Genomic DNA, 13954 nt, shown 5'->3' with positions numbered 1-13954 from the left:
CAAGATGGGTTGCAAACTGGCTGAGTGACAGAACCCACAGGGTCAGAGTTGCTGGCGCCATGTCAGACTCAAAGCCTGTCACAAGTGGTGTCCCACAGGGCTCAGTCCTGGGCCCAATCTTGTTTGGCATCTACTTTTCCAGTACAAGCAAACACAGGAGGGTTATGGCTGACAAAGTTTGCAGATGACTGCAAACTGGGCCATAGTAGAAAACACATCTGACACAGATATCCTTCAGAAGGGTCTCACAGAAATGGATAACTGGTGCCAGAGCCACGGCCTGAAGTTAAATGCCAAAAATGCATAGTCATACCCTTTGGGAAAAACAAGGTTACCCCTAGCTACCAAATAGGTGGCAATCCACTGAGCACAGAAGAAGTTATCAGGGACCTGGGGACCCAGGTTGATAGTAGTCTGTCATTCGACACCCATGTAGCTAAAGTAGTTAGGAAGACCTTCTACATTGCCCACCTTATCATGAAGGGATTCTCATCTAGATCAAGGGAGGTCATAGTCTCCCTTTACTCATCACTCATCAGACCAATGATTGAGTACAATGCCCCATTCAGGATGTATCTGACCCGACACTTGCAGCAGCTGGAGAGGCCACAAAAGTTCCTCACCAAAAGGATAAAGGGTCTCAAAAATCTGTCCTATGCTGCCCGACTGAAAGAACTCCAGCTCTATTCAGTCGCACACGCTTGCTCAGAGGTGACCTTTGCCTAACACACAAGGCCATGTCAAACCCAGATTTGATGAATATGCTTCACCTCAAAAAATCTAGATCCATCAGAGCCACAAGGGTGGGAGACTTAAACCTCGACACGGCTATTAATAGGACGTGCTGGAGGGATAGATTCATCACCCAAAGACTCCCTATGCTGTGGAACAAAATCCCAGTACATGTGAGGCAGAGCACCTCGCTGGCCTTGTTCAAGAGAAATCTTGACCAATGGATGGGAGATCGCAGATATACCCCAGGGATTACCTCAGTATCACTGCTCGACAGAGGCACAGCAAAATAATGGGTATAGTTCCCCATACTAAAGGGGTGGCGTAGGCTTGTAAATGCCCTCGGGCAGATAGCCTAGTATGAACCTATGAACCTATGAACCTATCAGAATGTGCTGCTCTGCTACAGATGGCTGCACCTGTCACATCTGGCCTACAGGCCACCGGCAAATGCCTATGGCTCACCCACAGTGCCCTTTAGGGAGTGTCATGGGGTCCATAACACCATCATAACACAGTCCACAAAATGCAAAGAAAGGCCATGCTGACAACTGCTAGGAGCAAACCTGCCAGCCTCAGTGAGCCAGAAAGTGGGACAAAGCCAGGAATAATGGGGTGATGAAGGTCCAAAGAAAAGGACACCTGTGAAATACTGCTCTAATAATGTTGTCAAGTTGATGGAATGATTTGTAGTAGCATGGAATGTCTGATGGGTATGAAGTCTGAAACTGCAATGTCAACTGTCAGTAATATCTGACTTCAACCCTGTGTGACTTGCAAAACACTTTTCTGGAAAACCACACTTGTTTGGGTAAACAACAAGATATATGAGTCATGGATGTAGAAATTTTGTAATACTCTGTACAGTTGACAAGCAGGGCTAGGAGTTTAAACATGGGAATGCACTCACTGCAGGCAGGCCTAACCCTGGAAGATGGTGACATGTCTGCACCCACAGAACCCTGGGCCACAGCCATGGGGAGTAACACACCCCTCCCTGATCACTCATCCTATGCAACATCCTGACCCCAACATGTGGCCATCCAAATAAAATGAGGTGGGCCATACATATATGTGTGACAAACACACACCTCCAGGCTGGTCAAACAGTCTGACACACACAAGACCCCCCAAGTGCAGTCAACCATTGAGGAGAGCCCAATGCAAAGTACTGGTAGCTATAGGCAAACATATCTGCCCAGGACACACACCCCCACATACCCTATTGCCTACAAACCTATCTGAAGTGTGCATGTCACCTCTCATGTCTGACTTATATTACCCAACTGTGGACTGGAAATTAGACTAGGCCATAACATAAATGCACAAAGATTCCATCATTGTAATATATCACCAAGGTGCTGAACCATTTCCACAACACCAGCAGTCAATTGCTTATAGGCACACCCCTCAACAGGCTAGATTGTGCAAGAATGCATAGCATTTGGCCCATAAACCTTGTGTGTACATCATCCATCCTATATTCCTCTGGGAAATCACTGTGATGATCTGAAGAGGTATGTCACAAGGTACTGAAACAATACATGACAGTGTCAAATGGCATATATGACAGATGTCTGCTAAAACAAGCCCTGTAACTCTAGCAACCCATACATTACTGAGAGACATTGTCACAATCATTGTATAGCCCATTATCCCCATATTTTTATAGGCTATATCCAGATATTCTGCACCAACAGGTTGAGAGGTATGGCTGTAGCACAAAACCAACCGGACTGGATTACAACAATCCCTGGACTGGAGTCCCACATGTACTATAGAAGGACACAATGGACGTGCTCATACACTTAGAGAAATGTCAGTAGGATCTAGGAATGAACAGGCCTTCCGCACCCAGTGCACTTCCCATTGCCCCACCTTAGCAGTCCTGAAGATGTCTGTCACCATAGAAGTCACTTTTGTTAAGTCCAGCCCCCCAACCTTGGTGGCTTGTGTGATAACTGCATAACACTATAGTACAAATAAATAGCTAGGTAGGAGCTTTAATCTCAGTCCTGGAAAAGGTAAGTGTGTGTGTGTGTGTGTGTGTGTGTGTGTGTGTGTGTGTGTGTGTGGGGGGGGGGGTGGGTGTTTGTGGGTGTTTATGTGTGTGTGTGTGTGTGTGTGTGTGTGTGTGTCTGTGTGTGTGTGTGTGTGTGTTTAAAAGTAAAAGCTTTTGGGTTCATTCAAACCCAGGGCATCTCCCCTTTCTCTACTCTAGCAGTCATGCAGATATCAGTCATCTTAGAACTGCCTCCCGTCAAGCCTCAGTGTCATAACCTCTGTGGCACATGCTATAAATGCATAACACGATAGTACAAACAGATAGGTAGGAGTTCTAATGTCAATCCTGGCACATGTAGAAGTCTATGTGACAGTTGTGTGTGCAAGACTGAGAGAGCTGTGTGTTTGTTTGTTTATAGGTAAAACAGTTTTATGCCATTCCCACCCACAACACTTCACAGTGTCCCACCTTATCAGTCCAGATGATGTCAGTCTTTTATCAGCAACCTTGGCTAGCTGTCAGCCCTCTAAGCTCAGCAGTGCATGTGATAAATGCTGAACACTATAGTGCAAATGACTAGTTAGGCAGGGGTTCTACTCTTGTATCTGTCAAATGTGTGTGTGGGTATGTATGTTTGTAAGTAGAAATATTTTGATATGTTTCCCACCCACTGCCCTAATGTATCAGTCCTGTTGATGTCATTCCCCATATCAGTACCTTTGGCCAGCTCTCAGCCCAGTAAGCTCTGTAGTGTGTGTGGTAATTGCATAACACTATGGTACAAATTACAAGTTAGGTAGGAGTTCTATTTTCACATCTGGCAAGAGTGTATATGTATGCCTGTTTGTAGAACAACGTATTTTGATACATTTAACACACACTGCACTACTTTAACAGTCCTGCTGATGTCATTCCCTTTATAGGTTCACAAGTGTGTAGTAGTTAATGGCCCAAAAGCCTTAACAAGCCTAGCACATATAAGGACCCCCTGACATTGTACCACCTGATGTTACATCCCAGTTCCTTTATTAAGTAAAGCCACTGCAATGATCCTGGGGTTGAACTGTCTATTACCCATCCACTCATTAAGATTTCTTTGGAACAGGGTCAGCTAGGTGCTTTGCATGACATGTATGGGAAGTGTAAACCAGGGCATGTGCAGTCTCTTGGTTTGGGACCTGTCCCCCCAGCATGTTGTGGTGATTGTGGTATTCAGGTAGTGGTCTCTACAGTGTGTGGTGTGGATGGATTTATATGTAGCATTTCTAAACCAGCTGGGTCACACATGGCTTTGTAAGTCAAGCACAGATACCTGCTAATTAGGTGATATGATGCAGAGAATAGCTTGGGTCTGCTGAGTCTGTCTGTATAGGATGTGTGTTTAATGCCCAGGAACCCCTTAGTGAGGTGCTTCTGTGGCTTCTCCAGCTGTAGCAGGTGTTTAGTGAGATACATGGCAAATGGGCCATAATACTTGGGAAGTGGTCTAACGAGGGAATAGTAGACAGAGATCATTACCTCTGTCATCTTGGATGCAAAATCCTTGGTAATGCAATGTGCCATATAGAAGGACTTCCTGACCACAGTGGCAATGTGGTGCTTGAAGGAGATGTTGCTCTCAACCTGTGTCCCCAGATCTCTTATAATGCCTACAGTGTTCTTTGGGCTCCCATTGATGTGGAATTGACTGGGAACTGAGTGTTTTACCAAAAGGGATGATGATGCATTTAGTGGTGTTAAGCTGCTGGCCATGGTTTCCACACCAATCACTGGTCTCACTGAGGCCTTTCTGTAGGATGTCTGCATCATTTGTGGAGATCATGATAGCTCCCAGCTTGCAGTCCTTTGTGACCTTGGTCAGCCAGAGTTCCTCTGTGTTTTGCTGGACTCCTGAGAAGTAGATGCTGGACAGGACACTATCCAGTACTGATCCCTGTGGGCCACCACTCGTGAGCTTGCCAGTCTGACTTGGAGTTTGCCACTGTTACACTGTGTGTTCTGTGAACCAATTTGCAAACCACCCTCTGATATAGGAGTTGATGCCTAGTTTGTTGGTTTATCAATAATACCTGACTGAGGAATGGTATCACAAGCCTTGGCCAGATTAAGGTAGGCTGTTTGGAGTGCCTTGCTGTCATACACAGTGCTAGTGACTGACTGAAAGACGTCAACCAGGTTAAGCAGGCATGATCTGCCATTCACAAAGCCAAACTGTGTAAGGTCCAATGTTAGGAAATCACCCATGTCTTGGTCAATCAAGTCCCTGATGATGCACCCATACCCGTACATAGTAGACTTGTCAGACTAAGGGTTCAATAATCCCTAGGGTCTGTAGATGCTACCCCTTTATGAAGAGGGATGACTGTAGTGGTGTGCCATTTTGGAAGGACAAAGCCTGCGGTGAGGCTATGACTAACCAGGGCACACAGATGTGGTTCCAGGTCTCTTTTTATGTCATGTAGAACACAGCAACGGATATGTTGGGTTCCCATGGAAGCTGTATCCTTGCCTGTGGAAAATACTGGTCTAACATAGCCTGCAGTAATGCTGGGTGCCTGGCATTCATCTGCCATTGTGATTGTCCACTTTTTTTTGGGGGGGGAGGGTAAAGCTGGCACTGAATGTGTTGGCAAGACTGTGGCCAATATCTGTTGTCTCAGGATAGGAATTAGCTTTGCGCAGTAACTCACAGCACTTGTGGTTATTGCTATGGAGGTTGTTCATATAACTATCAAAGACTTTGGTGATTGCCATCAGTGTCTGTTGCAATGCCACCTTCATAGCTGGCTGTAGGTGATACCATGAGGGATCCCAAGTTGTGTTTGAGGCTAATAAGTGGGTTCACCAGTCTTGGGACACCACGTTTTTCTGCAACAGTATCCTCCTTCTGCAGTACATTTTAATAATGGCAGCAGACCATCACATTGGCATCCAGTGTAAGGAAGACAGTGCCTGTGTTCTGTTGGCTATGGCTAGTACCATGCATCCATGTAGATGTTTGTGCAGTGCATATGTGTATGATGTGACAGTCATGCAGCTATTTCCCATTGGGATGGGTGCAGTGAAGTCATCCATCCCTAATTTTATGACTGCAATGTCAGCATTGGAGAGGTTTTCCTAGGTGGTTACCTTTGTGGGAGTGTGGGTGAGATGTTGAGCTCCATGTTGATTACATCATGTTTGGATCTGACCAGGTAGAGATTGACAACTGTGGTTGAGTAACAGTCCCATATGTAAGTAATCAACACAGGTCAAGGTTGTTGCATCCTCTACTGGGGGTCAGTATGAGCTGGTCCAGGACATTGGAACTGCTGAATTCCATGAAGCGTTGGACCAGTGTACTGGTGCTAGACTACTTTCCCCAGATGATGGAGGGGTAGTTGATGTTTGCTACTATGTCAGTGTTGTGTTGGACTTTCATAGATGCCAGGGTGTTGAGGAATGTGCATTGACAGTCTAGGGACATAGCTGGGGACTAATAGCAGGCTATGGTTTGGATTTTCCTAGTCCCCAAAGACAGTTTTACCAGAAGTACCTTTGATGCATTATGCTGGGATACTAGGGTGGAGGTGTACATATCCATTATGACTATGGAGACAACACCACCTATGGAGATGTGGTCCATGTTTTGGCATTGACAGCTGTGGAATATGTCATAGCATGTTAGTGCAGGGCTGCTGTTTGCTGCTGTGAACCACCTCTCCATTACAGCACAACTGTCAATGTCCTCCACTCTGAGGAGTGCTTTGAGTGACTACATTGTGACAGTTAGATGTCTACTGTTGAGTAGCATGACCCTCTGATTGCATGCATGTTTAGCTATTATAGTAGTAATTTGATTTGGAACACTGCCTAATAAGGCATTATAGGGGTGGAAAGACACTTACCGTGTACCTGCAAACCCAGGACTGACATATTTAGGACATCTCTGGCAATGCATTCAGGTCTGTCAATCATGTTATCCCAAGCAGAGAGATAATGGAGCCCTTGAGAATGAGACACAACATGTAAGCCAATGTTGCAGTCAATTATCTGTTGATAGTACTACAGCATCATTCTGGGTGATGGCAGTATACTGCTCAGGGCTACTGTCACTCCTGCCTGGCACACATAATCCGAGTGTTCAACCATGTCGCTTGTCATGTAGCCCACGGAGGTGTGTCTAAGGTCATTCATACCCACATGGATGATGACAGAGTGATACTTGTAGCTGTTGTGGAGTGGCCCGACTGTGTGTGTCATGTGCTGGATACTGGCATATGATAGACAGTTGGCTGTTACCTCCTCCATAATTAACATAGTGAGTGGGACATCTGTGTGCCACAGTACTGAGTCACCCATGATCACTGTATTGTGCAAGGTGGTCAGTCTTAGGAGCTTAGGTTGAGGGGTATACTGTGTAGGTGTCACATGTGTCCTTTGGCATGTGCTATGTCATGGTGTCTGAGTGGATGTCTGTCTTGCTGGTCTGTGCTGTTTGCATAAATGTTCATTGAGTGCCCTTGTGAAGGTGAGTGTGTGACTTTTCAGTGTATGTGAGGGCTGTCAAAGTGAGTGTTGTGGTGAGCTATGTGGTCCACATGGTGTGGTACAGGTGTTGATCTTATACTCTTGACCAGCTAGTGCAGTCTTTGCTGGAGAGTGCATATTTCCATATTTGGTGATATATGGGTAACTCTCACTGGTCTGAGTGTTTGGAGTTTAGAGGAGAGGGTTGACTGTGTACATGTGGCAGTTGCAGCAGTGCTCCAGAATGGACAAGTGCATCAGGTTAATGGATAAAAGCACAGAAAACCACACTTCAATCATGCCAGGAAGGGTGGTCATAAGTACTAAGTACTGGGGGTAATTCCATGATGACCGAGTACTCCTGATGGCTCCCAGGTGTGATACACTTATTGATACAATAACCTGTTGATATGCAAAGCTGTAATGCTATTTGAAGTGCAAGACAGAAAGCGCTAGCAGGATGTAGGGGAGAAAGTGAAGGCAGACTTCCTGCCACTTATAATACTTTACCTCAGCTGTGCAGTTATCATTACCTTTGGCCAGTTGTTAGTAAAGTAAGCTCTGCAGCATGTGCAGTAACTGCATAACACTATAGTACAAATAACTGGATAGGCAGGGTTTCTAACCTCAATACTGGTAAGTGTGTGTGTGTGTGTGTGTGTGTGTGTGTGTGTGTGTGTGTGTGTGTGTGTGTGTGTGTGTGTGTGTGTATCATAGTTTGTGTGGCTGATACCATTTTGATGTGTGTACCATACATGGCAGGTGACCACCTCCTGATGCCATTACTTTATATAGTGTGGTAATGGCATCTGGCTCACATGCAGCATGTGAAATCATTGTTCAGGCCATATCAGTCCTCTTTACAGATGTTCAAAGATACACCACAAATGAAGCAGTCAGAGGGTGAAACAGCAAAAGCAGTTTTAATCCATCATTTCAGTCCTGGTACCTCGGCAGTTCGCCTTCTGTGGAACACATTTAGACACTTTCACATACTCTTTTTATACATACATCAATTACACAATAAATCAATAATTGAATCAATTCATAGGTTCATCTAACATTTTTTAACCCTATCCACGCTGTGACTAAAATCCAACCTGCATAAACATGAAAATTCTCTATCTCATCACAATTTTAAATACAAATTTTAAATGCAAATTTTAAATATTACATCAACTTAATTTACTTTAATTTAACTGATCCATGTCTTACAAATTTCAAAAAAATTAGTAACGTATAACTTACATATTAATGTACATAATTAAATATGAAATAAATATAAATCTATTACAACATTCAAAATAGCTTCACCAAAAGTTTTCATCCATTTTCTAAGTTCATTCCCACAGGAAATAGTGTGTGATATCCTATAATCATCCTCTGTTCAAGCTTATTCAAAGCAGTTTTAAAGGGTTAAAAAATGTTAGATGAACCTATGAATTGATTCAATTATTGATTTATTGTTTCATTGATGTATGTATAAAAAGAGTATGTGAAAGTGTCTAAATGTGTTTCACTGAAGGCGAACTGCCGAGGTACCAGGACTGAAATGATGGATTAAAACTGCTTTTGCTGTTTCACCCTCTGACTGCTTCATTTGTGGTGTATCTCTTTACAGATGTGTCTGGAACATCCAGATGTTTGGAACCTATCAGTGCTCTGCCTGCCTTAACAATGCCCATGCATGTGATATAGTTGCCAAATAGGCCACCTTGAGTGTGCTGACACATATGGCAGCATCGGTATCATACCTGACCGATACAGCATACTGACACAATGTCTGCTACCCTCACACTTGTCCAGGCTTGCAGGTGCAATACATGGGTCCAGATGCTTGGTTTTATAAGTGAATTGTTCATGTCATGGGTCACATTAAAGTTTGGGAAAGGTGTGGACTGACATATTGTGGTCACAATCAGTATATATCAGAAAAAATGATATCTTAACAGGTGTGTGTATACATTTTATAGCCACTGTATAGCATTGATGTTTCACATATGTCCCTACCTTAGTCAATTTGCCCAATATATTTTGCTGGTGTCTGTCCAGACTTCTTGCACTGACAGGCTATGAGGTATGCTACAGGAATGTTATATTTTCTTCAGATAGGTCCCTGTGGTGGCCACTGTGATGCAATACAATTAACCCCACCACAAAAGAACAAGCACATAAAGCAATATGGCTATTAGTCATAGTTGTGTGCATGGTAACTTGCATGCCTTCCACATGCCTGGGTTATTGCCAAAGCACAACTGAACAATTCCATACTCACCAGCTTCAGGCTGCTGTCCCATATGCAGACCAGAGTGACTTATGTAGTTGTGGGAAAGAGGTATTGTCAGCAGACTCACATGTGCCCTTGGTAAAGGATGAATGCAGCATGTCTGCACATTTACATTACAATACCCAATACTACACAATTTGCTGTCCTTTACCATAGATTTGCACTTCTGTGCATTATGAATCCCCATCCACAACTGTAATCTGACCTGGCACATGCATATAGATACTGTACAGATACAAGTATGTCTCATACAGTAGTCTACTAATCCCCACTGGGACCTTACCTGCAAGCTCCTTGTCCATTGTGTGGGTGCCACCCACTTTCACCAAGTGGGTCTTTTACCCCAGTATCATACTGTGATGGTTGGCCTAGGCTTGGCAAGGAGCTCCTCATTTGATGTCAGTGGGGTATGCATGGCTGGGCTCCCACCTGTGGTTGTGGGGTCCATGGCCATGGCAACAGCCCTTTGCCAGGCATGTGTATGAGGTTGGTGGCATGATGCCACACCTGCTCATATGTACGTGCATGCAGGCCCACCTAATTTACTCTGTAGACAGGGTCATCCCACTGGGTGCTCCTCTCCTGCAGATGTTGCTGGCCTCTGTGCAACAGTACTGTGTGGTTCTGTACTATGGCTTCAATTATCAGGTTGCATTCTACTGATGAAAAGGTCTCCCGCCGGTGATGTGACTTTTCAACTGGTAGACACTAACAGGGAAACCCATCACTGGACACCATACATTTGGCAACAGTATGTCCAGTACCTACACATGTACCTTGAATATCAGTAGCCAACACTCACAACCATACCAGTAGCCAACACATACAATCACACCATACCCCTGTAATCTATAGGCACAGTATCAGCTTGCATTGCACTCCTGGTCCTGATGAGTCATATTACCACACCTGAGGGCAAGTTGTTTGCATAACCCATCATTCTTCATTCAGATCTGTGTAAATGGATGACATTAGCCATCTTCCATGCAGATGGTGTGTGCATGGTGCTGCGGCTTGGTGTGACTACAGTGTGTAATACATCTGGGATCACATGCCTGAGTTCATGTAAGATGCAGACAGGGATGATATGTCATCCCATGGATACTTTCATTTGTTGCCTTTCAGTAGGCAATATGCACCTACTCACTGGTGAAGAGGGGAGGGGTGTGGGCACAGTACATATCCACCTATAGTGATGCTGAGTCAAGGCGTGATGTTTGCCCTAACCCTATCTGCAGCAGGTTGCCTGTAGCTTTGTTATGTGTGTATGTGATCTGATTGGTCACCATTACAGGTTGGGTTGGTATGTTGCCTCCGAGATTGCAGAAATATGGGAAGATGGCCATGTGATTGTCCCTGGTAGCTGTCTTCAATTTGTCTTCATAGTTGGCCTTACAGTAATCCATCTGTGACCACATATGCTTGTTCAGACAATGGTTGACGATATCAGGTTGGTTCCTTCCCCTACTTTGCCCTGTACAGCCACTATAGGGACCAAGTCTGTGGTTTGTGTAATGCTGCTGTCCAGCAAAGGGGATTACTCTACGCTGGTGGAGGCAGGTATGACAAGTAAGGTATTGCTAAGTCCATACAGCTGTTCAATCAGTTGTTTGCAGTGGGCCTGGCCACAAAGTCATAACACAGTTGGACACCTTTCCAGTTTAGTAATGATAATCATGCTTATTGTACTAACCATGGCTGTGTCTGGGCAATGCAACAACCAGTAGATGTAGAAATGTCAATCTTTTGGGTGCACAGTAACTAAGATTACACACACGTACAACATGTACAACCGTTTTAACTGACATTTTGCATCCCGTGTCTGTTCTTATGAGGTGGACACATATACCTACTCATACTGACATATGCATAGCTAATACCTCACATACATGTCTGTTCTATGTCAGTATGGCACACTAAATTCACACTGCTACTGTGCAGTCATCCCTCTCAACCAGTTAAAGCAGGACATCTGTAGGATGCCATGCATACATGGGTGAAGTGGGACAAAATCAGTCACAGTGTGTCGATATTGCTCTAACATACATGAGTTAATCAATAGCACAGTAACCTTTGCACTGACAGGCATCCCCTGGAGAATGCCCAACAGTCATATGGCAGGAAGAGAGGGGAAAGGCTAGGAGGGTGGTATTGAACGTAATAATTGTTAATGTTGGCAGTATGAGTGGTATAGGGACCAGACTAGCAGATACGATGACCAGGGGGTGGTTGATATATTGTGTGTGTGTGTGTGTGTGCAAGAGACCACATGGAAGGGGATTATGGCTGGGTGTATGGTAGTTAGGTCACAGTTGTGCTATCAAGGTGTGGACTGGAGGTGGAAGAGGGTAGGGCTTTTGCTGAAGGAACTCTAAGCCAAAAGTGTTTTTGGAGGATGACATAAGTGTCTGATAGAGTGATGTTTCTGAAGCTGTAAGCTGATGGTGTAATGATGACTGTTGTTAGTGCATATGCTATGCAAGTTGGTTGTGTTATGGTTGAAAAAGAGAGATGTGATGTCAGTTGGATGACATGGTGATGACTGTACCCAAGGGTGACAGACTGGTCATTGCAGCAGGTGTCAATGGGCATGTTGGTGAAGGGAACAGAGGGGATGAGGAATTCATGGGTATGTATGGTGTTAAAAAGGAGTGGAGACAGTGAAATGGTAGTGGAGTTTGCAAACAGGATGGACATGGTTAAGTACAGCAGAGCTGGTAATGGAGACAGTTAGACGGGTGCTTGGGGTGACATGTGGATTGAGGAAGCAGTATAAGGACACCTGTTGGTGGACTGAAGAAGTACTAGACAGTGTACAGAGACAGAGGTTGGGGAAGAATGAGTGGGATTGTCAGAGAGATGAGGAAAGCAGGCAGGAGTATGAGGAGATGATGTGCATGGCAAAGAGAGAGGTAGCAAAGGCTGATGATGGGCTTATCAAGAGTTCAATGACAGGTTGGACACTAAGGATGGATGAAAGGAATTGTACCAATTGGCTAGACAGATGCACTGAGCTAGGAAAGATGTGCAGCAGATAAGGGTGATAAAGGATGATGAGGTATATGTACAAACAAGGAGAGTGCGTTGAGTACATGGACAGTGTACTTTGAGAGGCTGATGAATGAAGAGAATGAGACAGAGAAGGTTGGATGATGTGGATATGATGAATCAGGAAGTGCAATGGCTTAACAAGGTGGATGTAAGAATAGGTATTAAGAGGATGAATACTGGCAAGCCTGTTTGCCCACATTACACACCTGTGGAAGCATGGGGCTGTTTAGGGGAAATGGCAGTGGTGTGTTAGCCAGACTGTTTACTGATATCTTGGGAAGCGTGAGGTTGCATGAGGAGTGGAGAGAAAGTGCTTGGGTACAGTGTTAAGAATGAGGTTGATGTGCAGAGCTGTGATAACTACAGAAGATAACATTGATCAGTCACAGCATGAAGTTATGGGTAAGAGTAGTGGAAGGTAGGTTACGCAGGGAGGTGAGGAGTACTGGTCCGCAATATGGTGTCATGCATGGAAAGGGCACTATCGATGTGATGTTTGCTCTGAAACTGTTACTGGTGGAATACAGAGAAGGTCAGGAGCTGCTGTGTGTCTCTCTTGACCTACAGAAAGCATATGACAGGGTGCCTAGACAGGAGTTGTGGTATTGTATAATGAAGTCATGAGTGGAAGAGATATATGTAAGGGTGGTACAGGATATGTACAAGGGTGGTGTGACAGCATTGAGGTCTGCATTGGGATTGATGGATGTGTTTAAGGTGGAGGTGGGAATGACATCAGGGATCAGCTGTGAGCCCCTTCTGATTTGCTATGGTGATGGACAGGTTGAAAGACAAGATCATACGGGAGTCCCCGTTGACTATGTTTTTTGAAGATGACATTGTGATCTGCATTGAGAGTAGGGAACAGCTTTTGGAGACCCTGCAGAGGTAGACATATGCTCTAGAGAGGAGAGGAATGAAGGTCAGCAGCACTAGGACAGAATATCTGTGTGTGAATGAGAGGGAGGATAGCGAAATGTTGAGGGTGCATGGAGTACAGTGGGCAAAGGTGGATGTGTTCAAATGATTGGGATCAGTATTTCAGAGTAATGAGGATTATGGAAGACAGGTGTTGAAGGGAGTACAGGTAGAATGGAGAGGGTAGAGAAAAATGTCAGGAGTGATATGTGACAGATGAGTACCAGTAAATGTGACATGTAAGGTCTACAAGAGAGTAGTTAGACCACCTATGTTATATGGGTTGGAGATAGTGGCATTGGCAAAAAGACAGGGGTCAGAGCTGCACATAACAGAGTTACATATGTTATGATTTGCACTGGTTGTGACATAGGTGCACAGGTTTAGCAATGTGTATATGACAGGCTCAAGTTTTGTTGGATGGATATGAGACAGTGTTGAAGAGGCAGCAT

The sequence above is a fragment of the Protopterus annectens genome, chromosome 12.part0, assembly GCF_019279795.1.
Source record: "Protopterus annectens isolate FY-2018-M chromosome 12.part0, PAN1.0, whole genome shotgun sequence".
NCBI classification, from domain to species: domain Eukaryota; kingdom Metazoa; phylum Chordata; order Ceratodontiformes; family Protopteridae; genus Protopterus; species Protopterus annectens.
Note: the sequence above shows the minus strand (reverse complement) of the source record.